Source organism: Sminthopsis crassicaudata, chromosome 6 (assembly GCF_048593235.1).
Source record: "Sminthopsis crassicaudata isolate SCR6 chromosome 6, ASM4859323v1, whole genome shotgun sequence".
NCBI classification, from domain to species: domain Eukaryota; kingdom Metazoa; phylum Chordata; class Mammalia; order Dasyuromorphia; family Dasyuridae; genus Sminthopsis; species Sminthopsis crassicaudata.
The window spans coordinates 208,401,044-208,427,214 of NC_133622.1; the positions used below are offsets into that span (position 1 = coordinate 208,401,044).

The following is a 26,171-nucleotide window of genomic DNA, read 5'->3' on the forward strand; positions in this document are numbered from 1 at the left end:
GCAATCCATCACAACAACTCTTAGAATTGCTCATGAAGCTTTTCATAATGAAAACAATTTGAATTTGTGATTTTAACAATGAAAAACTATGGATACAATTTTTAAGTATTCTTCTTTCTTGTAACTCTCTTACAGGGATTACAGATTTTTCAATAAATAAAAAGATCTTTAGAGAAATTCAATTCAGGTCACATAGTGACATCAAGCTGGCACAGTGTATGATAACTTTGGTACCGGAGTCAAAAAAACCCAAGATAAAATCTGGCATCATTTGCCAACAATTGCTAGCTGTATGACCCTGAGCAAATCACTTAACTTTCTTTCCCTCAGTTTTCTCATCTGTAAAATGGGAATAATAATAATAATAATAGCACTTACTTTCCAGGGTTGTTGTGAGAACAAAAAGAGATTATACATATAGAGAACTTTGCAGACCTCATAGTTCTATATAATGCTAGCTATTACTATTACATGAAATAAAAACATTTTCCTTATATTTATAAATTAGTAAATGTATCATTTGAATATCATAAAAGGAAAATACTACATTTTATATTATTACATAAGAGGAAAGATAACAGAGTGTGATAGAAAGAGTATTAGACATAGCATACAATTGAATTCAAATCCAGCATTAGCTACTTACTGGTTATAATCTTGGAAAAGCCATCAACTTCTCTGAACTTCAGTTTTCCCATTTGTAAAAACAAAGGAAGTACTTGTGTTACTTCATTTCACAGGGTCATTGTAAGTACTAATGTAACAATAGACCATGCTTTAAAGCCATAATGCATCATTTTCTTTTTTTCATCCAGGGGAAATAAAAAAAAGGAATTCTATGAGAGAATTTTCCAGGAAGAAATTTTGATCCATGATAATATATGACTTGAAAGAAGAGTTTTATTTCTAAAACCCCTGAATGAGGTTAAAGGGCTTGGAAGGAAGGAAATATTGATACTAAATAAACCTCAGATGGCAGGTGCATACTCAAGTATCACACTTGAGTATGCACCTGCCATCTGAACTTTGTCATATGTTACTACTTCTGATATTCTCACCATCTCTACCTAAGTATGCATAGAAAGCATTGTTTTGGATGAATGTGAAGGAAATCTCAAACACATTTGAGCAAAATTGTTATCCTCCTTCCTGTTATAATTAGCAGAAATAATTGTGTTGTTCTTAGTATTCATTAGGTTTTGGTAGGTATCCTTTTTTGTGGATTTTGAAAACAAAAGAATTTTCCTGGAAAATGAAGACATCAGGAGATGGTTTATGGATGACCTATGAGTTTGTCAGTATGGGAAACTCCTTCCACCTACACAAATTTCAACCCATCTATGACTGACTAGTCTCAGAATGACTTGCCCGTGGTTTCACAACTAGTATGTGTCAGGAAAACCTAGGTCTTCCTAACTCTAAGACTCCTGCTCTAGTCACTCTTTTACTTAGAGAGTAAAACTTCCTTTTCATATAAAATATTAATTAGGCTGGCAGCCAATGCATTTTTTCTGACAATTTTTTATCCGTTAGAAATTCAACCCTTAGAATTATATAGCAAAAATTATATTAAATAATCCTACCAATGACTTCAGCATCACTTCAGCATCTTCTGATTTAATGGTCAATCAATAGACAATTTTAATATAATCCTATTCATTCAGCCAAAAATAAAAGGGAAAATGTTTCAAAAGAGCCAGTATTGAATAGATTGGGTATTGGGGATGGTGAAGAGAAAGAAGAAGGCTGAGAAGCCTTAGTTCTTTTCCTGGGTACTCAGACTGTCCCTGAGTTATGGAGATGGAGGGAGGGCCCTAGATAAAAAGAGAACTAGGGTGTTGTGGAACTCTTTAGTCTTAAATATTCCTTTTGAGTATAGCTATTTCCAGAGCCACTGATCTCAGCAGCAGAAAAACTGCTCAGCACCATTTTCTTCACTATCTTTTTGCTTTGTTTTGTTTTGCTCTAGTAAATTTAGCTTCTATTGTGGAAATTTAAAAGGCAACTCAAAATTTTTTAAATTAATCATTCAATAAATATATGGGACTCACAGCCTTAGGTTCTTGACTGGAATTTTCCAGGGATTCCTTTCCATCAAATACATGTTATCAAGAACCAGTTCTACTCCCTGTTCTTCCTACACCATTAAGAAAAGAAAAAGGGGCAGTTGGGTGACACAGTGGATAGAGCACCAGCCCTGAAGTCAGGAGGACACGAGTTCAAATGTGACTCCAGACACTTAACACTTCCTAGCTATGTGACATTAGGCAAGTCATTTAACCCCAATTGCCTCAGTAAAAAAAAAAAAAGAAAAGAAAAAAAGAAAGAAAAAGAAAAAGAAAAAGAAAGAAAAAAAGAAAAGAAAAAGGAAAAAGACAATAGTCTTAATTTAGCTTTCATTTAGGGAAACTGACAAAGCATTCTAATGATAAATCCCTTAATTTGTTAAATCTGTCATTATTTGATTAGGCATGAAGATTCTGGCTAAGCACCTCTAAAAAGTATAATAAATAAAACAAAGGGCTTTGCTTGGATATTTTGATCATAAGCTGTTTGGGGTCAAGGACTATTTTGTTTTACACTCAGTGTGTAGCATTGGGTTATTAATGAATGTTTTCTGGATTTAATTGAATTTACTATCATTCATATAACACAGACTCTCTAGGTCTTATCTGTGCAAATCTTGGTATACACCATAGACCCTTGATAATGGAATTACTCATGAAAGACATGATATTGCTGTCTCTCGATAATGTCTGTCATTTCACTTCTTGCAAGCTGGTTATCATAAGTATTATGCTGCAGCCTGTTTACATAGGTTATGCATTTTTCAGAATCCTTTGACTTGTCTATCATATTAATTCTTAAAACAATGATAATTTTCCATATTCACAGCCATATAGTATCACTGGAGAACACTGGTATTAAATAGACTCAGTTGCAGTCAACAAAAGGACAGGGATACAGGAAGTCCTAATCTCTCAAATGCAATCCAGCTTTATATCATCCTCCTATTCCAATGTGGACCTAGTTTATTATTATTTGCAGTATTTATCCATCTCTCTCTCTCTCTCTCTCTCTCTCTCTCTCTCTCTCTCTCTCTCTCTCTCTCTCTCTCTCTCTCTCTCTCTCTCTCTCTCTCTCTCTCTTTCTTTCTCTCCATATAGATATATATGAATCTATCTGTCCAATCACAACTCTATTTGATCTTCCTATATCTGACTACCTTTCTACCTATTTCCGACTATATATCTCTCTCTCTACCTATCTACCTATGGATCTGAGTTCTTCTAATGGCAAGGGGACAATGAAGAAAGTAGGAAAAATCATAGGGGCAAGCATTTACCCATAGCCCCAAGTTTCATTTTTTTGCACTTGGAGAGACTTCCAGTCTAACATTCATTCCATTCCATTCTATTCTTTCCATGCTGTGGGTGGGAAGGGTGTCAACCTGTTGCCAGCATGCTACTTCAGCATTTTGCTGAGGCTGCCAAACCTGGGGCCACTTGAGTCAGGAGAAGCAAAAGGCGAGCTGGGACAGATCCTGGAGAGTTATGGTAGTATAGAAAGGGCCCTGGAATGGAGATAGACCCAGGGTGTTTCAAAGGTAAGAAAGATCAGCAAAGGTAAGAAAAACCGATACAGAATACCAGTTTTATAAGAGACCAACTCCTGGTAACTCCTATTGAATTTACACTGGGAGACTGATCTCAACCCTTACCCCCACCCATCCCCATTTTCTTGGTTGTTGTACATCTTCTTCTAGCAAGTTCCCAACATGCAACTTATCACCTAATCTTTTTCCTCATGCTTCCAATTGGGAAAGACTATCAATCAAAGCAATCTATACTTTTGCTATTTTACCACAACTTTATAGTTATTTAACATTTTAACAAATCATTTTGGACTTTGAAAAGCCAATCATCCAAGTCTTGTGAATGAGGTTGTTAGATGGAGAGTAAGAGTTTTCCTAGACCCAGGATAGGGATTTAAAGCCATATTGAGGTTTCAATAATTCTAATGTTTCAGAGTGCTATTTCATTTTCTTTTCCTATATTCCTAGAATCGGTATCAAATAAGGGCCAACCACATATCTTGAGTCCTGAGAACATAGAGTGATGATAGGAAAACTAAGCTAAGAGTTTAAAGGTAAAAGCACTCTGGTGAGCAGTGCAGCCTTTTGGAAAATCCACACTTGAACACTAGATGCTCTTCCATGAAACCAGTTGATTGATGGTTTAAGTTAGTGTCCTCTGGTGGACAAATTATATGTTACAAGCCTTTGCTAATTGTTTTAATGACAGCCTGCTCTTCTGTGGGTTTACTGATAGTAGTAAATGAACTTGGTGTGAGCTGCTACTGCTATGGCCGTATCACAAATGTTATCTGGAATATTCAAGTGTATGTAATATACTGATACATCGATTAGATAGGCTGCCTACCTAGCTGCATGCATCCTATCCAGGTCCTGCTCTATCACAGCCCTTATGTCTATACTATCTCCTTCTCCTTAGCTTTTATTACAATGTCAGATCTTTCCTATTATAAGAAGAGCCCTTCTTTCAATCCTTCTATCACTTTCAAGCTATTTTTTTCTCCTATCCTTCACTACCAAACTTTTGGGAAAAGTTGTCTATAGTGTTGCTTATACTTCCTTATTCACTGATTCCTCAAGTCCTCTGTCTCCATCACTCTACTGAAATCATCTTTTCAATATTATTGATAATATTCTAATTTCCAAATCCAATAATGATTTATCAGTCTTCATTCTTTTTTATGTGGGCAGTATTTTATTTTTTCTAATTAGATGTAAATGTGGTTATCGATACTCATTTTCAGATGATTTGGAATTCCAAAATTCCCCTCTCTTCCCCAAGCAAGAAATCTATGTGAGCAATCATGTTAAACAAATTTCCACATTAATCATATTGTGATAGAAGAAAGCAAGCAAAAGGGAAAAAGTATAAAAATAACTAAAGAAAATGAAAAATAGCCTGCTTTGATCTGCATTCAGACTCTATCAGTTCTTTCTCTGGATTTGGATAACATTTTCTATCACCTCATTCTATTTTTTTAATCATTCAGCAGCATCTTATCCTGTTGGCTGTTGCCCTCCTCAACACCCTCTTTTCTTTCTATTCACAGCCCTACAATCTCATGGCATTCCCTATGACAGCTTCATCTTTCTTAGTTTATGTCCCCTAAGAGAAAATGCTCCACAATTCAGTAACATCAACATCAATAAATGTGTTGAAAGGAATCAAATTTATTGTAACTACAACATGCAAGGCCTTGTGCTATGAGGTTAGGGATCCAAAGATGAAGAATAATATGATAGGAAAAAATTAGAATCCCTCAGAATTGGAATTGAAATCTAGAGATACCTGAACTCAAATCCTGCTTTCAATAATTATTACCATTTTGACCAGAATGAAATCATTTAACTAATCTAAACCTAATTTAAGGGGGAAAAAATACCTATCTGATAGTACTATTGAGTTTGAATGAGTAAGTGAATGTAAAATACCTGGTAGACCTTAAAATATTATATAAATGGCATGTATTATTGAAGACAGTCACTGTCCTAGGAGTTTGTTCTACTGGGGGTGGGGAAGGGAATCAGGGAATATACATTTATTAAGTCCCTACTGTGGGCCAGGTATTATACTAAGAGCTCTTACAAATATCTCATTTGATCATTATTATCTCTGTCTGCAGTTGAAGAAACTGATAGACAAAAGTTAAGTGACTTGTCCAACATCACACACATGGTCTTCCTGATTCCAGTCTCAGCCTTTTACCCCTTGTGCCACCCTTCACAATGTGGATAGCATTTTCCATCACCTCATTCTGTTTTAACCAAAGGGCAGAGTCTGGAAGTTCTGAGTCCTGCTCTTGTTTCAGACACAACAGTTGTGTGAATGTTGGAAAGTTCTTTAATCTTTCTTAGTCTCATTTGAAAAATGGAGTTAATAATGTTACTTACTTCACAGGGTTACTGTGAGAAGTAAATGAGATCATTTAGAATGCTGCAAAAGTCTTAGTGCAAATTTAAGCTTCAATTACACTGAAATCTTTGAGACACTATGTGTGTGTGTGTGTGTGTGTGTGTGTACTATATATATTATATATGTGTATATATGTATTATATATATTATATATTACATATATAATATGTATATATAAGATTTTAGGGTCAATCTTCATATTTACACATGATCTAGTTAGAGTGATTATCTCTCTCTAGTCTGTTATTATCCCATTTTCCTTGTCATATATGTTTTGACATTTCTCGATTAATCACTAAAATTATAATATTTATCTCATTAATCAATTAGCTCTGGGCTCTTGCTAAATTTGTGAAATATTATATATTTTAAAGAACCCCAGAGAAATCTGTCTGTATATCGATCTCCTGATCTCCTAGGTTTAAACATAAAAGTTATTAGCTATGTAATTTAGTTATAGTATAACATATAATAAAATTTTAAAAAATATTAACTACATGAGCTAGAGGAAGATAATAGTCAAAGTCACCCTTAACCATCATTACAGATGTTGACCTCCTCAATTCTAGAAACACAGTCCAGTTTTCTCGAGAATGCAGGCAAAGTCTTTTAATAACTCTCTTTATACTGTTTCTTCGGAAGATAAGATTTAAAATTATTCCTTTAGGGAGAAAAAAAACATTCTCTTCATCCTCTTTAATTATAATGTAAGTTCCTTGAAGAATCTGTTTTTATCTTTCTCAGTATCCTGGAGCTCACTATGGTCTGTTGGCTTGGTGGCTTGCCTGATTTTTCTCTGTACTTCACTCAGTCTTTCTTCTGCCATGCTAGGTACCAGTCTCACTAAAATGTCAGTTAAGTTGCCAGTCTTTCAATGTACAATATAGTCTCTTAAATATAGAGTAATTGTGTCTATGATCTCTGTGGGAGAGGCTATTAAAGCTGACAGTATCTCTGAAAGGAATTTTGGAAACTTTAAAGTGTTATAAATGGCTGACCATGGAATGAAGACAGGGTAGAAAAGGAAGTGAGGCTAGAAAGAGAAGAATTGCTAATTTATGAAATTATGAAATGGGACAGGTATACTTGATTACTTGGATATTCTCTAAGAAAAACTATGATGGGAGGAGGAAGTAAGGCTTCAATCTTAGTTTAATAAAGCTCAGGGGGTAGGGATTAGTAGACAAAGAACGTACAGAGACAAGAGTGAAAGGAGGAAAAGGGTACAGAGATGGTCAGTATGGGACTGGGGATTAGTTGGTGGAGGAATGCAGGAGTAACTCAAGTAATCATGGATTTTCATTGGGAGCACTTAGAAGCATGGATCCAGTGGTGATGAAAGAATACTTGGGGGCAGAATTTTTGTGGGGAAACAGACTAATTCTTATCCATGCCACCTTGGGACTAGTCTATTAACATATTCAAATTATCTTAAATCTGCCAGTAAAATTTTAAACTTAACATCTCCATATCTTCTCAAAGTTATTAGTAGCATTTGGTATTCTACTAATCTTATTGGGGAATATCTAAAACTTGATGGCTTTCCTTCATTTATTCTCATTTTCTTAGGATATGAAATTTGCTCAATGTGTGATGCAGTTTGCAAATTGTGCTCCCTTTATCTTTGGAATGATCTGCATGTGACTTCTAAATTCTCTTTTACAATATTACTTCCTTCTATTATTCCTTTATACTGGTGCTTTAAACTTACTATACGTCAAATAACAATGAAAAACTAGGAAAGGCTTAAGATCTAGAAATCATGATAAGGACAAACAATAATTTTTTTTTTAAATAAGTAAATGAGAGAAGATATAAAACAAAATATCTTAGAGAAAGAAATTTCAGAGTTCAGGGTCTTGAAGGTAGAGCAGTTCCAGGCAATGGGAATATCCAACGTATGATAGTTAGAGGAAGAGCTGAAATAGAATAAGAAATCAAAATGTTGAGGAGGACATCCTATGATCTATATTCTAACCTTTGCTCAAACTGGAAATTCTTTAATATCCTTGAAAAGTACTTATTTAGCTTCTGATCCAAGACCTGCAATGATAGAGACCTCACAACCTAACAGTTTGAGAGATCAAGAAATCAAAGGTAATCAATACAGATGATAAAATCATTAAGGATGGTTAAAATAGGAGCTGAGATGGACTAGAGTAGAAATTGTAGTCATTAAGGTGGGTGGGATATTATTTTTAAAATCAGCTTGTTAGTGACTAAGACAGAAAAAAGCTGGTCAGAGAAAGCCACAGGAATTTTAAGGAGAGGTTGCTGATGTACATTGGCCATTGAGAAATGTACCATCTCCTTCTCGTGTCTCTGTATTCAGGGGAGGAGAAGGAATGAATGAGAGCCACATGTGCTCTGTGAGAACTAGATTTCAGTGAGATAGGAGTGAAATAGAAAGAGATTGAGGAAGGGCATTAATTTACAACAAAATGGGAATTCCAAGGAGCAAAGTCAAAGGGAGAGGCTGTTAGATAGAGTAGACAGAGCACGACTTTATGGAGTTAGAGAATATGGATTTAAAACTTCTATTTACTCACGCTCTGTGGGCAGATGCCATTGTCTTCAGATCTCTATTTTGACTTCTACAGCAAAATGAGTAAAGAGGAAACTCTTGAAGGTATTTGTATCCCCAGCCTTGAGCTGAATTTATATAAGACTTCAATAAATGCTTGCTGAATTGCAATAGAGCATCTCTACAATCCCTTCTAGCTCTATATTCATGATTGCTTGGGCTGGCTAAAGATGGTACAAGGGTAAAATAGACCTGTGGAATGAGATTGGTAATTAGGGGAGGGGAAGAGCAGAGAGTGAGTTTGAACCTAGAAAGCAATTCAGGCTCACACATGAGCAGGAGTTTTAGAGGCAAATTGTAGGAATGCTACTCCTAGGCCGCTGGATGGCACAGTGGATCAAAGCCTTGGCCATAGAGTCAAGGAGATAAGTATTCAAATATAGCCTTAAATACTTATTAGCTATGCGATCCTGACCAAGTGCCTTAATCTTGTCTGCCTTAATTTTCCCACCTATAAAATGAAAATAATAAATTGCAGGGTTGTTGTAATGATAAAATGGGATAATAATTGTAAAGCGTTTTTTCAAACATTAAGACAGTGGTCCTCAAACTTTTTAAAGAGGGGGCCAGTTCACTGTCCCTCAGACTGTGGGAGGGCCAGATTATAGTAAAAACAAAACCTCACACTCTGTCTCCGCCCCTCAGCCCATTTGCCATAACCTGGAGGGTTGGCCGAATGTGGCCCCCTGGCTGCATTAAGGTATTAGGTAAGTTATATCTATTATTCATAAGAGAACAGCCAGGTGGTGCAGTGCATAAGTTATCAGGCCTGGAGTCAGGTCATCTTCCTGCATTCAAATCCAGTCTCAGACATTTATTAGCTGTGTGATCCTAAGTCACTTAATCCTGTTTGTCTCAGTTTCCTCATCTGTCAAATGAACTAGAGAAGGAAATGGCAAATCACTTCAGGATCTTTGCCAAGAAAACTCCAAATGAGGTTACAAAGAGTAGAAAGTAGAATAACAAAGTATTCATAAAAGGAGGCAGCTAGGTAGTTCTGTAGATAAGACGAGAAGTCTTATCTACTGGACTTAGAGTCAGGAAGATTTGAGTTCAAATCAATTATTATCTGTGTGACCCCGGGCAATTCTATTAGCCTCTGTTTGCCATAATCCACTGGAGAAGGAAATGGCAAACTATCCCAGTATCTTTGCCAAGAAAACCCCATTAACAGTATGAGGAGGAGTTGGACACAAGTGAATGACTAAACCACAACAATTATTCATAAGGGAAGGCTAGTACAGAACAGACAGAAGTTTGGGGAAGCAATGCTGAAGATATGAAGCTGAGGTAACCATTCATTTATTCAAAAAGCATTTATTAAATGCCCTTTATGTGCAAGATATTCTGCTAGGTCCTGGGAATACAAAAACCAAAGTAAAAGAGTTTCAGTTTGTAAGAAGCTAATATTCTCCAGGGGGAGATCATATGTATTCAGTTAAGTAAAAACAATATAAATACAAGATTTTAGAAAAGGGACAAAATAGTAACAATTAGGGGAATCCGGACAGGTATCTTGTAGAAGGTGGCAATTGAGGTGAATCTTTAATGCAGCTAAGAGTTTCAAGGAACAAAAGTGAGAATTTCTAGGAATCCAGTTCAGCATAATCATGGTTCATCAATACTAATGGAAGTAGTAGTAGTTCATCCTTCACACTCAAAGATGACCATTATATTTGCATCCATGACCTCTAGTTGGATTTAGACAAATGGAAGATCATATGAGAGGCTTAAGTCTTCAGTAGTAAGTGACCATTGCTGTGGCTGTTTCCTCCCAAGGAATTCCTGCCAAGCCTGATAATCTGTGCCTGATCTATGGTGGTTGTTTTTTTTTTTTTTCCTTCTTTCATCTCTGACTTAGATTAAGCTAGCTATCATGTGCCAGTCTTATTTCATTCAGAGCCACTATTTGGATGTAATATTTACTAAGCTATCTCACAATAAGAGCCCTTTGTCTTTCAGGTCTACTTCATTTCATGTTGTACATGAGCATGTGAACATTCTATTTACCAGTGGTATTATTGGTGAGTAGAATCATCTTTGCAAAAAATTTTTGTATATTATTTTGTATTTTGACTGCAGAATAGGATTCTCTCTTCCCCAAATCACTCCCTTTTCCCCTACTCTTGTGCTGAGGTAAGCAGACTAATGTTAGGTAACTTAAAAGACAATTTTTTGGTCACCTTTTCTAGCCCCTTCCTCATTCCAGGAGCAGTGGTGTGGTCCTTAAAAATTACTATTTGGCAATTTTCAACTATGCCTTAAGGGCTATAAAAATGTGATACTCACTGATCCAGCAATATCATTACTAGGTCTATATATCTAAGAGATTTACTAAAAAATAAGGGAGGAAGCATCTATTTGAAATAAAACATTTATAGCCATTTAATATTTTGTAGTGGTAAAGAATTGGAAATTGAGAGGACTCTCATAAATTGTAGAATGGCTGAACAAGCTACAGTATATTATTATAATAGAATATTACTGCACTATAAGAAATGATGAGATTTCAGAAAAACTTGGAAAGACAACACAAACTGATGCCAGGTGAAGTGAGTAGAATCAGGAGAGCATCTATATAGTAATAACAATACTATATGATGATCAGCTGTGGATAAATTAGCTCCTTCTTTGTTGATCCTTCCTTCTTGAAGGAAGAGGACCATAACATCAGGGAGGTGATACCATAATATGAAAATAAGTTGGATTTAAGTGAGGGTAAACTGTGCAAAATCACCAGCCTCACTTTCTCCTCTAAAGCTATCTGTGTCCACTGGCCAGATATAGATCAGGACGATTGGAGATGGCCTTGAATGAATTGGGAAACCTTGGCCTTTTAAAGCTAAGGACTTTATCAAAAATAATTCCAAAGGACTTATGAGGAAAAATGTTATCCACCTCCAGAGAAAGAACTGATAAGTCTAAATGGAGACTAGAACATACTATTTTTTCACTTTCTGTATTTTCCCCCTTTGCGTCTGTGTCTTCTTTCATAACATGACTAATATGGTAATGTTTTGCATGATTGAACATGTATAACCTATATCAAATTGCTTACTGTCTCATGAATGTTAAAAGTTGCCTTTACATGTAACTGGGTAAAAATTATATATATATATATATATATATACAGACATACACATATATACACATATAGAAACACACAAATATATATTTATATATACACATATATATAAATATATATGTACATACAAATATATACATATACATATACATATACACAACACACACACATGGGGCTGCCAAATGTCATTGCTGTTTCAGGGCAGTGAGAAGTTGACTATGTCCTGGGCCATCTGGGTGCAGGGTTATGAGTATAGCTTCCAGTATATCCATACCTGCTGTTTGTCACTAGCCCATCACCATAGGACTTTAAGATGGGTAAAATAGCAAGACAGCAAAATAGTAGCATAGGGAATTATGGGAGATGTCTTGACTTGCATGTAAATTTGATTTAAATGAGGCCAAATCACACAAAGTCATAAACTTTGCTCTTTCTTCCAGAGTCACTGAAGTACAGTGACAGGACAAAGATGACTAGCAATGACTAGGATGTAGTGGATGACTTCGATGTCTGACCAAACTCTAAGTCCTTCACTTGCTTATTTCAGTCATTTTCGTGATTATTGGACAAATTGGACAAAATTTTTATAGCTTTTTATTGACAAAACATATGCATGGGTAATTATTTTTCAGCATTGACCCTTGCAAAAACGTCTGTTCCAACTTTTCCCCTCCTTCCTCCCACCCCCTCCCCTAGATGGCAAGCAGTCCCATACATGTTAAATATGTTAAAGTATATGTTAAATACAATATATGTATATATATTTATACAGTTGTCTCGCTACACCAGAAAAATCAGATTTAGAAAGACGGTAAAAATAACCTGGGGAGAAAAACAAAAATGCAAGCAAACAATAACAGAGTGTAAATTCTATGTTGTGTGGACAAATTATTCTTATTAAGCCAGAGGAAGTCTTCACTTGGGGTAGATATCCCCCTAACTCAGCAATGGGTTTTAGATTTGCTGGTTGATCACAATCTGGTTTAACCCATGACAGTTTTACTATATTATGGCTACTATACATCCTATAGTTTCTTGGAGCCATAGGTGAGAATTGGGTGACCAGCTAGGTATCAACGATGGATGGCTGCCCTAAAAATGGCTTGTTAAGTCCTCACACCAGAGATGTTAGTCTCCCTGAATATACCATATACCCCCATAGAGGAGGAGGAAGAGAAGGAGGAATAGCAGGAAGAGAAGGAGAGGAGAAGGAGGAGGAGGAAGAGAAGGAGGAGGAGGAAGAGGAAGAAGGGAGGAGGAGGAGGAGGAGGAGGAGGAGGAGGAGGAGGAGGAGGAGGAGGAGGAGGAGGAGGAGGAGGAGGAGGAGGAAGGAAGGAAGGAAGGGAGAGGAGGAGGAGGAAGGGAGAGGAGAAGGAGGAAGAGGAGGAGGAGGAGGAGGAGGAGGAGGAGGAGGAGGAGGAGGAGGAGGAGGAGGAAGGGAGGAGGAGGAGGAGGAGGAGGAGGAGGAGGAGGAGGAAGAAGAATAACGGCAACATTTGTTGCAGTACTAGTCATGATGGTGGTAGTGGTGGTGGTGGTGATGGTAGCAGTAGTAGTAGCATTTATATAGCCCTTTAAGGTTTGTAAAGTGGTTATCTCTTTTGATGCTCAGACAACATTGGGAAATAGGTTCAATTATTACCCTCATTTTAGAGAAGAGGAAACTGGACCCAAGGATTAAATGTCTTACCCAGGCTCACATAACTAATAATTCTCTGAAGTAGCATTTGAATTTGGAGATCTCCTGATTCCAAGTCCAAATCTCGATGCACTGTACTATCTAGCTGTGACAGGAGATGAAATGATGTATACAGGGAATAAGTAGATCCATTTTGGTAGAATACAAAGTATGTAGGATGAATAATTTGTAACGAGCTTGGAAAGCTAGGTTGGAGCCAGATTGTGAAGAGTTTTAAATACCCAAGAGAGGAATTTATATTTTGCAATCAAAAGCCACTGAAACTTGAGCTTCTGTGACATGCTCAAGTCCAGTCCTTTCAAAATGTCAGTTTTAGATGTGGAAATATGTATAGAAAAATTGCACATGTTTAACATATATTGGATTACTTGCTGTCTAGGGGAGAAAGGTGGGAGGAAGGGAGGGAGAAAAACTTGGAATACAGGGTTTTGCAAGGGTGAATGTTGAAAGCTATCTTTGCATTTATCTTGAAAATTAAAAGCTATTATTAAGAATAAAAAAATTATATATATATATATTTTAAATGTCAGTTTTAGAAATGATAAAAGAGATGACTTTGGAAAAGCTTGGGAAAACTTCTATTAATTGACACAAAATGAAATGAGCAGAACCAGGTAAACAGTATGCACAGTAATAGCAATATTGTAAAGATGATCAATTGTGAATTGCTTAACTACTCTGATCAATATAATGCTCCATCATAACTCCAAAAGACCCAAGATATAAAATGCTATCCACATCCATCTAGAGAACTAATGGACCAAGAGTCCAGATTGAAGCATATTTTTCCCTTTATTGTTCTTGTATTTTCCCCCAGAACATGTTCATAACTTAATATATATGTGTATATATATATATATATATATATGTAAATATGAAGTATACCTGTGATTTTACAGGTGTAGAAATTCCCTCCATCAGAGGTTACATAGCAAAAGTCCTCTGATCTAGTATATGATTTTTTGAGAGTCATTGAAAAACTGAATTTGTAGAGTTTACCACTCACAGCCAATCAAATCTAGTAATGATCCTTTTTAAGTGTGGCAGGGTTGGACTTGAAAAATACACACACAGTCATTACCTGAACATGTACTTGAACTGAAGCCTTAACTTCCTGATAAGACCCACCAGAGATTGAGCTTTATTGTCATTGATGCCATCCCGTGCCACCCAGCAGGAAATCAGGGCCTATCTGGGCACCTTGCCATTTGTCCTACACAAACAACCTTTTTCTTTTCACTTAGAAAATCCTCTTACTTAGACCTCTAAGATAGATCATGTTCCTCCCTGCAAAGGGCAGTAAAACTGCTCTGGTCTAGAACTAAGCTGTGCTGGTTGGTAGTTTGGGCATTTTGCCCTCTGCACTGCCACCACAAGTCTTTCACATCCCACTCTACCCTAAGCCCTGGCTTTTTACATCTTGCTCTTACTTTGAGAACATTAATAAATTGGAAAGGACCCTAATTATACACTGACCCATGGCTCAACTCACAATTCCTGTTTCTTCCCAGGCCAAAACTCCCTTCCCTGGTTTACTGTTGCTCTATATGTGTGGTATCCTGCTTTTGGAATGTAAGCTCCTTAGCAAAGGAATTGTCTAACAGCCAGCTTCTTAAACTGGTTCATGACCCCATCTGGGATCCCATAAGTGAATGTGAGGGTTGCAAAATTATGAGTATCCATCAATGTTTGATTTATATACCTATTTAATATATTTGTTACCTGGGGAAAACGTAAAAATTTCTTGAGTGAAAAGGGATGGCAAGTGGAAAAAGTTTAAGAAGCCCCGTTTAACCACACACACTGTTTGGCACATCCTAAGTGATTAAATTATTTTTTCTTCCTTCCTTCATGACATAATGAGTCACTAGAGGATAAAGATCTAAGTGGAGGTATAATATAAACTGTACTCTAAAGGAACTGAAGCTTTATTTATTTGCAGTACTTATTGCTAATTGTTCTTGATATCTCTAGTGTACTTTGAAATACAGATTTGATGTAATTAAAAATAAACTTGGCTAAAATAATTTTCAGCTTTTTTTAATTCTGCTTCATCCAAGTTTTTATTTACATATTATAATACAATATTTTTATGGAAAGAAGTAAATACCAGGAAAAGGCTTCAGAATCTTCTGGGAAATAAATCCCTCTATGATTACTTCAATTTATAATCCAATTTAAAATCACTTCATTTATTATATCTGCACAGGATATAATGAATTGTTGATCATGTTAATGCAACATGTGGAATCCAAGAGTAGGAAAACGGATTTTTTTTTAAGTAAAATAAGTGTCTCTGTGATGATTTGGCAAAGTCTTTGATACATAGCAAAATCATTTTTCAGTTCAATATAATAATTTATTAAACATTAGCATATACATAGCACTATATTAGATGCTGAGTATATAAAGACAAAATGAAAATGACTCCTGTCTTCAAGCAGCTTCCATTCTACCACAAGGAAGCATTCATTGGAGGCCTCAAGTTACCCTCCTCTAGCTCTTCTGCCTTTTTTAACCATACTCTTAGAAAAAGCTGCTTCTGCTTCCTCTCTTCTCTTCTCTGTCACTCTCAATGACTTCTGAACCTTTTTGCAATTTGACCTCATTGTTTATTTGAAACTCTCTCTCTCTAAAGTTAGCAATGATCTCTTAATTGACAGATCTGAGGGCCTTTTCTCAAACCTCATTCTTTTCAGCCTCTTGGCAGTATTTGACACTCATGATCATCCTTTCTTTCTGAATATTCTCTTCGTTTTTGTGATACCATTTTCCTTTGGGTCTCCTTTTGTCTGACTGCTTCTTGATTTCCTTTGCCGGCTCATTATTCATAATGTGGTACCTAACATTGGGTAAACTTCAAAATTTTGGATTGAGTTCTTTCTCCACATTTTTTTTTCGGTGACCTATTAGTTCCCATGAGTTTAATTATCATCTCTACACAGATGATTCCTGCATTTATTAAGTACTTACAATGTGCCAATGACAGAGCTAAGTACTGGAGAATACAAGGAAAAGAAACAGGCCTTGCTCTCAAGAAGTTCACAATCTGTTCTTGGAGTTGTCAGATTTTCCTGATGAACACTGGCCTTGCCCTTTTGCTTCAATGTCAGGACATCATAATCATACTTACTTTTCTAAACATTGGGAGCATGACTAATGCCAGTCACTGAAAATTGGTAAAAAACCCCAATATGGTCCAGATCTCATACTGCATACCAAAGATCTTTGGAACAAATACTTTCCTATTCCTATTCTCGAATTTAAAACTTCACTTGCAACTTGACTTATGGTTTTGTTCTTAATGGAGTATACAAATATAAAGAAAAATCAATCTCTAAGGTGTTCTGCACAGAAGTTTGTGTCTTCTTTGAGTGATTGAACAGTGCTCAAGACTTACTGGATTCAGTGCTGTCTAGAGCATATGTTCTCTACACAATGGCAAAGCAAAATGGCTTTAAAACTCTCATCAAATAATAGGTCTTGGTGTTATTTAAGGTGTTTAATTCATTATAATTTGACAGTTGTGAGACAGCTCCAAAGAAATGTGAAAGGTTTTTTTTTTTTTGGGGGGGGGTTGGTATTTAACACACACACACACATACACACACAATTGCAGCATAAAAATGCTTCCTAATCTAAAACTTGAAGCATTTTATAGGCTTCCCAATAATTTTAGTATTTTACTTTGTTTCATTATGTACATTTATTGCAGATATCCTTGTTAAATATTGAAAAGTAATAGTCTATCATTTTTGTCTGTATAATTTACAGGAGTTTAGGCAGAAAATAAACTTTGATTCCAGTATTACTGTTTCGTTTTGTTTTTAAAGAAATTCACAGTCTAATAGAAGAGACAACAATTATGTACAAATGATTTACATATATGATAATACACACACATATATGACAAACTGGAGGTAATCAACAGAGAGAAGGCTTAAGCAGTAAGGTGGAATTGGACACAACTTCCTGTAAAAGGTAGGATTTTAGCTGAGACTTGAAGAAAGGCATTGCAACCAAGAGACAGAGGAGAAAAAGAATTCTAGGCACATAGTACACACAATAATACCCAGTGTCTTGTTCAAGTAACAAACAGGAGGTCAGTGTTCCTGGATGGAACAGCCACAGGAGTGAATGAGTTATAAGATAGGAGGAAGTGGGATTAAGAATGGTCTTGAACAACAAACAACTACTTATAAAATACTGCAAATGTATTTGCCTTGTAGGTATCTCAACATGTCCAAAACAGAATTTATCATCTCTGTCCTCCAAGCTCAGCTCTCTTGTGAACTTCCTGGTTGCTTTGGAGACCATCATTATCCTTGTAGTCACCTAGGTTTTCAACCTTAGTATTATCCTCAACTTTTTACTCTCCCTCATTCTATAAATCCAATCAGTGGCCATATGTTGTCATTTCTGCCTCCGTGATATCTCTCATATCCATCTTTTTTGTCTTAATCACAAAGCCACATACTAGTTTAGAACCTTATCACCTTTCACCTAGACTAGACTTCTAATTATTCTCCCAACTTCAAGTGTTTCTTCTCAACATGACTCCCCTACTTAACAAACTGCAAAGACTTTTTGTTCTTTCACATAGAATATAAACTGTTCTGCTTGGCTTTTAAAGCCCTCCAAAACTTAGCCCCAGCATACTGTACATTATTCTGGAATCCAGGTGACAGGTAATCTTGTTCCTTATACATAATATTCTAATTTCTTGTCTCTAGCATCCTTTTTTTTTTTTTTTTTTTTCCAAATTTAGTCAAGAGTTCCCTTCCATATGAAGTCCTTCCTGGTCCCTCTCTACTTACTCCCCCCCTCAAATTATCTTATATATACTTGGAAATAGATTCATAGATTTAAAGCTGGAATGGATATTGGAGGCCAAGTACAACCGTTCATTTTATACTTGAGGGAGCTAAAGCAGATACAGGTTAAGTGACTTGTTCAGAGTCATTCAGCTAGTTAAATGTCTGATGCTGGATTTTAATTTAGATCTTCCAGATTCCAAGTCCTCAAGTGCTTTGTCTACTGTGACAAAATACCACAATGCTGTGACATAATTAGAGCTTAATAAATGTTCTTTGTTTTTGTTGATAGTGTGGCTTTTCTAACAGGGTTGGTATAAAGGCCAGATGGGATTCAATTCTTCAAAAATGTATAAAGGATACTTGGTTAGTCTGGTATAACCTGTTTCTGAAAACGCCTTTCTATTTATTGTAATCCTCACTTCCTTATCTAAATATTCACTACTATATCTTTAATAAAACATTCTAGAGTAGGGATTCTTTTTTTGTATGGCATGGGCCTCTCTTTGGGCAGTCTGGAAAAAGCCTATAGACACTTCAGAATAAAGTTTTTAAATGCATAAAATAAAACATCTAGCATTAAAAGGGAACCAATTATGTGGAAATGCAGTTACCAAAATATATTAAACAACAATAATTCCACAATGCAAAGCAAGTTTCCCAGACTGCAGTATTATATATCCTTTCAAAACGTGGTTGATATAAACTGGGTTTACTGAACCACTTTTTTCTTATTCCTTTTTTCAATAATGTTTGTTACAAGGTGTAAGGAGAAGCATTTCCAATCCCACTCATATGTAAATACAGAAGGCCTAAGCATCTTGTTGACTCATGAAAAGTAGATCTGAATAACTTTAACAAATTTGAGGGGCAGCTAGATGGCACAGTGGATACAGCACCAGCCCTGAAGTCAGGAGGACCAGAGTTTAAAATCTGGCCTCAGACACCTAATGCTTCCTAACTGTGCGATCCTGGGCAAGTCACTTAACCCCAATTGCCTCAGCAAAACTGAAACAAAACAAAACAAAAACCTCTGTTCCCTGTTCCAAAGAGATCAGAGGAAAAAAAGGACCAAAATAAATTTGAAAGGATTTTCAAATCAACTCAAATTAAATCTGTAGACTTTGGGCTATTGGATGAAAGCAAATAACCCGCCCCCCCAAGAAGAAAATGCTAAAAGCTATTTCCACATGGGTAGATAAAGGAGGGGTATATTCTGAAGTGAAGGTAATGCCAAAACAAAACTTAAAAACAAAAAAAAAAGACATTAACCATTTAAAAAAAATCTCACCTGCACTTTCACTGTTGTGGAAAGCTACAAGCAAGGAATTTCCTCTGCCAAAAGAGATCAGCAACCCCTCCAAAATCTTAAAAGAGATTTGCCTGGGGCAAATTAATAAAATTCATAGTATTACAAGAAAATAATTATTTTGAAGTAAAATTATCAAAAGAAATTTAAGTTAATGAATCCTAGATTAAGAACTCCTAGATTACATCAAGAGAGGGATTAGGACAGCATTTTTAAATTTGAGAGGAAACAAGCTGAGTTAGGTTGACTGCCCATCCTATCTCCTCATTCCTGCAGTAATCCCTTTTTAGATTATAAAATAAATTATCAGCACCTTTCTGAACATCTCTTATCTAGATGCCTGCTAGGTATCTCAAACTCAACTCAAAATGGAACTCATCTTCCCCCCTTTTAAACCTGTTCGTGCAGATTTCCCTACTTCTACTGAGGACAACATCCTTCTAGAATCAGTGGTCGTCTAACTGTCCCTCAGACTGTGGGAGGGCCGGACTACAGTAAAAACAAAAACTCACACTCTGTCTCCGCCCCTCAGCCCATTTGCCATAACCCAGCGGGCGGTATAAACGTCCTCGGCGGAACCCCTGTTCTAGACACTTCTTTCTTCTAGACAGTTCCTTTCTTCATTCATAGCAAATCTCTCCTCCTTTCCCCAGATCCTAACCGTTAACAAGTATTGTCAATTCTATCTTCCTAAGAGTTTTCCTGTTTTCTCTTCTCACCTCATACAGATAACTCCTTTCGATCAAACCCTCATCAGCTTTTGGTTGGGACCTCAGAAGCCTCCTATTTGGTACTGTTTCCAGTGTTTTCCTTCTCCCATCCTTTCCCCCCCATAGCATTAATTCTAGTTAATTTGATTAATTTTAATTCAGATCTTCCCTGTTTGAGAATCACTTCCCTATTTCCATATCACTTCTATTGAAGAATCTCTAGTGCCAGTTCCCTTTTGCTACCCCTGACATCTAAAACTCTTTCCAGTTTAGCCCTAGTCAACCTCGTCCCCTACACATATTTTTCCTTTCTACTTGTTCTTAGAAACCATAATTCCATCTTCCGCCTCCATGTCTAGGTCGGGGAGTTTCTCTGCCCCACCCTCACCTCACCAAACACTTTCTCCTCCCCTTTGCTTCTCATAATCCATAATTTTCCTGGAGATTTCTGTTTGGCATTAGGTCCTAGTCCGTTTCTTCTCCATTTTTCTTGCCCATTCTTGTTTATATCGCCGAAACCTACAAAATAAACCTTAGGAATGGATTTTTTTTAAACGTTTGTCTTTGTAGCTTTAGATCCCAGCACCGCGTTCTGCACAGGGTTTGCACCTAATCAATTTCCTGCTCTGGGAAATTAGGGGTTGGCCCGACATTCTTTCCAATTCAAAATCTATGGACCTGAAAGAATCACAAAGTGAGCGCTTAATAAGTGCTTGTGGACTCACTCTACCCCCCTCTCGGGGGAGTCGAGGACTGACAGATGCTGAATTTGCTAGAAAAGGACCGTGCTGTTTTTATAGGTCAGTTTTAATGTGTAACCTCGGAGAAGGCTCTGTAACTACTGCGTGCCTCAGTTTCCTTATCTGCACACACAACGGCTGCGGTAACCTCAAGCGCCCAGGCTTCAGGGAGCTCCCGGGAGGCAGAAAGGGTCGGTGGGCTAGAGAGCTCCCGGAGTCTGCAGGGAGAAAGCGCCGAGGGTGGCGGCCAATTCCAACGGCGGCCGCCGGGTCGGGAGACGCCGCAGCCCCGCGGCCAGCCCAAAGGAGCCGGGACCAGCTGGAATGACTCGGCATCGGACAATGCAGGGTCACCGAAAGCAACAGGTGTTCAGCCCGGAGCTGACTGAGGAATGCGGACTAGAGGGGCAGTGGGGTGGGGAGAAACATTATGGAAAAGGAAGCGTACGCGCTGATTGGAGGCTTCTCCAGGGTGTGAACTTAGGTGCGTTTGCTGATTGGTTGGGGTGAAGCGTCAGGTAGACCGCTCGGCCTTCCTGCTGCCCCGCCTCCTTAACCTCCCTCCATTGGCCAGAACCGCTCCCAAGACTCTCAATGATTGGTGAATCTGATCCTCGGAGCCGAGAGCCGATTGGCGAGTGTTGGCCGCCGAACCGGGGTCCCTCTGGGCCTTCTGATTGGCTTGCGGAGAGAGGCAGGTATCCGGGCTTCCTGGCTCCTCCATTGGAGGGAGGAGTAAGGGGGGTTGGGCCCTACGATTGGTGGGTTGGGGGCCGGGCCTGGGCCGGCGGGGAGCGGATTGGTCGGAAAGTAGGTTAGTGGTGCGACATTTAGGGAAGGCAGAAAGTAGGTCAGGGACGGAGGTGCCTGTTTACTGGAGTGGGGCTCGCAGTTGCCTCCTCCTCTGCCACCGCCGAGCTGCCGCCGCCGCCGCGGAAACTGAGGAGAGCTGGGGCCCCGGACCGCGCGCCCTCCGGGCAGCTCGCCCGCCCACGGTGAGTCCCTCCGGCTGGCCGGGTGGCGGGGAGCCGAGAGGCTCTGGGCCCCGGCTTGGGCTTCTGCTGCCCTCAGGGACCGTTGACGCCCTTAAAGGCACAGTGTCCCCGGGCCGCCGAGCACCCTCGGACGGTCTGTCCCCCTTAAAGGCACAGACCCTCTCCCCTAGAGCTCCCCCCTCCCCCGGGACAGAGAGGGCAACCTCTCTTAAAGGCGCACAGTGACCGTTCTCCCTCCGGTGGGTTGTCCCCTAGCTGGAGCGGGGGAGGGGGGAGCGGCCAGGGTTCCTGCTGTCACCTTAAGGGTGCGGAGTTCCCAATTCACTCACCAGACCCTCCCCCTTCCCTCTCCAATTCATTTCTACCTGTAATGGGGGAGGGGAGGCTGCTTCTTCTTAAAGGGACAGTCCCTCCCCAGAGAGAAATTATTGGGAAATGGGGAGCTGTGGCAGCTTGCGCGAGTGTATTTCAGGGAAGCGGGGAGATGGACGTAAGCCTCGGGTAGGTTTCGAGAAGGGGAAGGAATCCTTCTATTCTCCATCCCCTTCCCATCTTCTCTTTGAGCAATTCAATTCAATTCAATAAACATTTATTAAACGCCTGCTGAATGTCAGCCACTGCGCTGAGTGCTGGGGACATAAAAAGAGGCAGAGAATGACTTGCTCCTGTGGGGCGGGGTGGGGTGGGGAAAGGAGTGGAGATGCCAGGTAGTGGTGGGGGACGGGGCCTCCCACCCCTAGACCCCGGCAGGTGTCCGGCTTACATTGTGTTGGGGCCAATTACTGCCCCCTGCCCGAGCGTTTTGCAGGCAGGATGGCTGGATCGCCTCCCAAGCCTGAGAGAGCCATCGGGTTGGACTTCCACCCGAGATCTGCTAATTGTTTGAAATTTGGACCCGGGACGGTTTTGCCCAGAATTGTCGCGAGCAGCTCGGAGTGGAGCTGGTGCGTGTGAGCCCCTCGATCCCTGAGACGGCCTCGGTGCTCCTCGCCGAGGCCGAACGCGGAGGTTGAACTTCCAGGGTTTGACAGATGTCAGATGGAGAGAGGGAGGTTCTCGTGTTTGTCTGGTGTCAACAGCAAAACTAACCCTTGTTTGCTCAGTGAATGGGACCGAAGATAAAAATAAGACTGGCTTTCGGTGACTCTCATGACATAAGTCTTTGCTTCGGCTGAAAAGGGGAGGGATTTAAGACTGGGAAGTGTGTTTTGGGGGTGGAAAAAGTCATTGCACTTGATATGGCTTTAGTTATGTTTGTTTCTCTTTTTTAAAGTTTAGGTTGAGATAACTGACCTGAATTAAACTCGCTTGGCATGGGTCCCTGCCTACTATTTACGTTCCTCTACCTTCAAGGTTTCACCCTTCAAAATACAGAAAATCAGGATGAAAGTTTTTTTAAATTGTGTTTTGAAGAGTTGATTTAGTATTAATCGACAAAGATTCCCAACTACTTGATTTTGAAAAGATACTTTTTAAATTTGATGTTTAAGAACTACATTTTAAGTATCATTCATTCTAAGAGGTGTCTGTCATTTATTCTCTCATCTTCCATTGTTATGTGATAAATTATAGATAAAATGTTTATTATACTTGGTAAAGACTTTTTCTTCTGATGTAAATTTAGCTTGGTGGGATTCTTGATTCATTGATTGTTGCATTTAAAATAATTTTTACCATTAGTGATTTTGAATTATCTCTTGATTTTCTTCCAAATTATTCTTCTTTTGAGTTGATTTGTTTCGGGTTTTTTTGGCAAAGATACTGGAGTGATTGGCCATTTTCTTCTCCAGCTCATTTTACAAGTGAGGAAATTGAGACAAAGGGACGAAGTGACTTGCCCAGAGTCATTCTAAGTTCCTGAGACCAGATTTGAACTCATGGAATTGAGTCTTCCTAATTCCAGACGCAGCGCTCTTTCCTTTGTGGCTATGTACCCACCCCTTTCCTTCCAAAGGAAAAGCGTTTTTTAAAAATTTGGTTATCATCTCAGTGTATCCTGAAATGTTGAAAATTTCAGTTTTCAGTTCACATTATGTATTGCCAAGTCTTAAAAATGATTCACTTAACATATTTGAAATGAATTTTAAAAATTAATTTCTGATGCAGGATTTGAAAATGTGTACAGACAATTGGAAGTCTAGAATTTTCATGTTCTAGATATAAAATGTGAATAGCTTGAATTAAAACTATAATCCTTGGCATGATTTAATTTTGCACTAATTATTACTTTAACATCAAATGTAAATGCACCTACTTTGTGACATATAGCCAACCTTTTATAAATGTAAGAAGATTAAGGTGGAAGTCAGGAGATATGAGTATAAGGTACAATCCTGGCATCAGCTACTCTTGTGCTCTTGGGTAAGTCATTTTAACTGTAGTGAGCCTTAAAGGTCTCTTATCTGTAAATGAAGAGGGTAGACAAGATGTTCTCTAAATTCTGATCTTTTGAGCTCTAACTTTCTAAATATAACTAATTATAAACTCAGAAAAAAAATATTTACCTGCTGAGTATCTCTGAAATGTCTTTCTTTGAAAATTATTCTGAGGTAAACATTTTCTTTAGGCTGCAAGATATAGATGGCATATTTATTAAATTTTGAGGAGATTAAAAACCTAGCCAGACTATTTAAAATTCACTTGGGATCTGAAAGAATCTGCAGCGATGACAGGCAAATTTAATCAGAGCTAAATTTAATCAAATAACAGAGATAAATGTAAAGTCCTCTATTGGGGTTAATATTTGTCAGCTGAACAAACTATTAAAGATATATAGGATGAGGAAACCATGGCTAGCTGGGTTCATGTAAAAAAGACCTTAGGGATTTGAGTGTTATTGCAAACACATCAGGCCACATTGTTTCAAAGCAGCCAGCAACACTAATGTGATCTCAGACTGCACTAATAGAAGCCTTCTAGATAGAAGGAAAAAGTTATACTGTATTCTGTCTTGGTCAGATCACACCTAAAGTTTTGTGTTTAGTGCTGAGTTCCACATTTTAAAAAGGACATTGACAAAGTAATGTATGTTGAGAGGAAGGTTATGAAGATGGTCAGAGTGGTAGAGATAGATATGCTGACATTCTCTCATCGGATGAAAGCTTGAAGCAAAAAGGACTTGGAGGGACTATAGTCACTGTCTTTGAGAGATGGATGAATCTCCTGCTTGGCCTGATAACTGGAGGAACTTTCAGGGGCTTGCTTGAAAGAAGAGGAAGAGGAAAAAAATCCTTCCTAACAAGGAAAGCTGACAAAAAAAAAATGGAATGGACTGTTTTGAAATATAATTTGTTCTCATTTGACAAAAGTGTTGCAGAAGAAATTCATGCCTCAGTTGAAAAATTCATATCCTAGATGTGGTCTGATAAGAATAGAGTTCATTGGATTTATTAGTTCCTAGGTTTAAAGTAGATGAACTCAAAAGTCCCTTCTAATTCCAAGATTCTCTGTTTCTGTATTTATGGAATCATTGAAGTAGAATTGGATTCAATGTAACATTTATTAAGCACTCTCTACTTCAAGGCAAGCTCCCTCATTTTATAGACAAGGAAACAAGCCAGAAGTTCAAGTGACTTCCCCAGAGTGATACAGATGATATCAGGCCTAAAGCCCAGCCCTTCTGATTCAGCTTCCAGTCTTTCCATTCATTCATACTATGTTTATTACAGGGCAGGAAAAGAAAGTGAATGTGATTTCTTCCTTTATGTCAGTCATTTTTTTTTGCATTGTTTATGAATTTAGGTTTTGTGCTAGCAATATAGATTGACTTGGTTAATGAGAACACCGGGAGCATAATGATGTAAAAATTAAACATTTTCTGACCTTATTTTGAAATAACTTGTCTTCTGTCCATTATTTATTATTGACTTATTTCTGATGAAGTAATACTTCTGCTAGAATCAAAGGTCTTGCTGAGGAGATAGTCCTTGTCTAGAAGATTAAACAATTCTTGTCTACAATCATGTAAGATTTTAAATTTTAGATGTCCAAAACTGTTGTTTCTTTGATGTTGTATTGTTCTTCCATTGTAGACTGTGATAGCTTCACAACTAGGTATAATTCTCTTGAGAGTTGCAATTTTTTTCTTATTATTATTGTTTATGTGTATATTTGGGAGTTATTTGCATGGCAATGATCATTAAATCACAGAAAGCAGTTAATTCACCTAGGGAGAGAAAAAATTGGTTCTGGACAGAGTTTTAGGGGACATTAATGCTTGGGGGTGAA

The 26,171-nt window shown here is 38.0% G+C and overlaps 1 protein-coding gene across 9 annotated transcripts in view; it reads left to right on the forward strand.

Annotated features, from left to right (window-relative positions):
* Window positions 1–21,757: 21,757 nt before the first annotated feature.
* Window positions 21,758–26,171, forward strand: part of BMAL1 (basic helix-loop-helix ARNT like 1) — a 95,340-nt gene continuing 90,926 nt past the window's right edge. For 4 of the 9 annotated variants that reach the window (XM_074273146.1, XM_074273140.1, XM_074273138.1 and 1 more), the window contains exon 1: window positions 21,759–21,944. The gene's annotated coding sequence lies outside the window, so the exon portion shown is untranslated. Of the gene's footprint in view, window positions 21,945–22,340; window positions 22,446–26,171 lie in introns of those variants that run through there. The other 5 variants (XM_074273143.1, XM_074273136.1, XM_074273142.1 and 2 more) reach the window with 3 other exon arrangements.